We start from the raw sequence: 3023 nt of genomic DNA, 5'->3' as shown, positions 1-3023 counted from the left end.
AAAGAAGACGATACAGAGGATGTGTCACTGTTACTGTTGCTCTAAGACCCACGGCTCTGTGTCGCAAACGTTGTAGAAAATAAGTCTGCCTCTGATGTACGACCCACGGCTGTGAGTCGTTGTTACTGTTGGAAAACGACGGTCTTGAATGGTCTGTTCTTCATGTTCTTCAATGGCAGCAGCAGCAGGTCTCTCTGCAACTTGGTGTTTCGACTCTGTGGTGCTGTATTTCTCTCCCAAACTCTCCGTTCCCTTCTCTGCTACCCCAGGATGATATTTATACTCAACAGGCGAAGAAAATCCTCCGTAATAACTCACAATAATCTCTCTTTATTCGGCAGTGAAGGGTAATATTCTCGGAATATTTTCTTTCCAAAAATCCTTCTCCTACACGTCTGATGCTGTTGAATCTACCTTATTTACCACTGAGACGCTCCAAACTGTTGTTCGAGTCACCTAACATGTGTATAACACGCTCTAATTCTCCAAAACTCAAGCAAACCCGTGAACTACTCCTCCGGTGAACGTGTTGCTCTGTTTCACTACATGATACGATTGAGCCAATTCTGATTCAAACGAACACCCATACCAGCTTTTTATTGTCATATCACGTCTACCCATGAAGTTTCAGAGATTGAGTTAATCTCTAACCCCTCCAAATTCCGATCGAAAAATCCACAGTTTGAGAATGAAAATTTCCCGCCAAAACAAATTCAAACGAAGAAGAAAGGGTTGTCCCTTATCCAACAGCTGGGGTGGGAATAGCAAAGAAGGTTCCCCTTAGTAATTGAGGTGCCCCTTAACCAACGGTGAGAGTCCGAATAACACGTGTCCTCCAAGGGTGCCCGGGCAATTTTTCGAGCCGAAATTTCCAAAAATATTTATTTCCAAAAAATACCTACAAACACACAAAACACCATAATAAGGACGAAAACGAGTACTAACAATACGAAACATTGATGACAAATTAGACACATAAATGCGTCTATCAAATACCCCCAAACTTATTATTTGCTAGTCCTCGAGCAAAACTAATAAAAAATAAAACCGAGTTAATCTCTGGAGGGTTTACCAGAGGTGTACCCAAAAAACCATTACTCCAGACCCTAGCTATCTACGCTGAACCTTGGAAGGCACTAAAGAATCTCCTTGGTTGGCATACAATCACTGACTACAGGAGGAAGTACCCTAATGTGAAATTCCAATTACTGTACACGAGTTTGCACTCAAGCATACTAAAATTCATATAAAATGACAGAGCTCTACTCAGATAGTTTCTGGACATCATAACCGGAGTCAACCAATCACATGGAAAGATTAAGAAGATGGATAAAGAAAAAGATGGTTGAAAGTGAACGGTGTTTCCCATATCTGTCTGAAGGATTCTACCATGATGAACCTATCCTAATGGACTGAGATACCCATCAAACTAATATTAACACAACTGGCATATACAAGGGGACCAGCGGTCGATAATCCTAACTCTAGGTCAACACAACTGGCATATACAAGGGCACTTGCAGTCGACTTTATTGAATTTATTCCGATTGGTCTGATGGTCTGGTCTTTTTTTTTTTTTTTTTTTGTTATCTCAATCACCCTATTTCACCCTAGCAAAGGTAACAACTTGAATCGTGTGCCCCACCAAATCACATAAAAAATAAAAACATAAGGATTAGGATTCAACGAGGTATGGCGAAACTACCATGTTTTTTTTTTTTTTTTAAATTCTAACACCTGAGCTTTGTGTTTTTATGAATAGACTCTTTAGATGTTTCCATCTAATCAGATTGGTTCCTCAACTCCTACGACCAAGATGTTCCCATCCACTTAGATTGGTTAGTGCCAACCTTAATAAGCATAAATTTCTAGGCTCTGGACTTTATTTATTGCAACTAAAAGCTAAAAAGTTTCTTCCCCACCCCCAAACTTAAATCTAACATTGTTCTCAATGTTTCTAATGAAAGAGCAATACCAAAAAGTAAAGTAACACGAGGAATCAGTAAAGAAAGAAGTCGGAAAGATAGTACCTGGGTGAAGAGAGAAATCAAAATCTAATATACAACATACAATCGCCTCGATGGTCAATCAAGGGTAAACAGGGTCCTCCAGAGGGACCTCCTCAACATCACCTATAGGAAAGGGCTCTAAAAAGGGTTTCAATCTCTGACCGTTAACCTTCGAAGAACTACTACCATCCGGTGTCTCAATTTCAACAGCTCCATGAGGAAAGATAGTGCGAACAATAAAAGGCCCGTCCACCGAGAACGTAACTTCCCAGGGAAAAGATGCAAGCGGGTATCATACAGAAGAACTTTTTGACCTGGAGAAAATGACTTCCGTAAAATATTTCCATCATGCACAAGTTTCATTTTGTTCTTATACTCCTTCGCACTATCGTAAGCATCTATACGAATCTCGTCCAACTCATTGAGCTGGAGTTTCCTATGGGCTCCTGCCTTGTCAAGTGAAAAAATTAGCTGCTTAACAGCCCAATAAGCTCTATGTTCTAACTCAATAGGTAAATGGCATGCCTTGCCATACACAAGCCGATAAGGCGACATTCCAATGGGGGTCTTAAACGCAGTACGGTAAGCCCATAAGGATTCAGTAAGCCTAGACGACCAGTCTTTCCGATTAGGATTAACTGTTTTCTCTAATATACGTTTTATCTCCCTATTGGAAACCTCAACCTGACCACTAGTCTGTGGATATGGGGTAGCTACCTTATGTGTAATACCATATTTCTTCATCAAAGCCTAAAAGGTCCATTACAAAAGTGCGACCCTCCATCACTAATTATAGCTCGCGGTGTACCAAAACGTGTAAGTATATTATTTTTCAAGAACTCAATCACAACCCTATGGTGGTTTTACACGCAACCGCCTCAATCCACTTAGAGACATAGTCTACGGCGAAGGATGTATAGGTTACCAAAAGAATTAGGAAACGGACCCATAAAGTCAATACCCCACACATCAAAGACCTCAACAATTAGAATCGGGTTCAAGGGCATCATGTTC

The sequence above is a fragment of the Papaver somniferum genome, chromosome 9 (assembly GCF_003573695.1).
Source record: "Papaver somniferum cultivar HN1 chromosome 9, ASM357369v1, whole genome shotgun sequence".
Lineage (NCBI taxonomy): Eukaryota > Viridiplantae > Streptophyta > Magnoliopsida > Ranunculales > Papaveraceae > Papaver > Papaver somniferum.
This window is presented reverse-complemented; position numbering follows the sequence as displayed.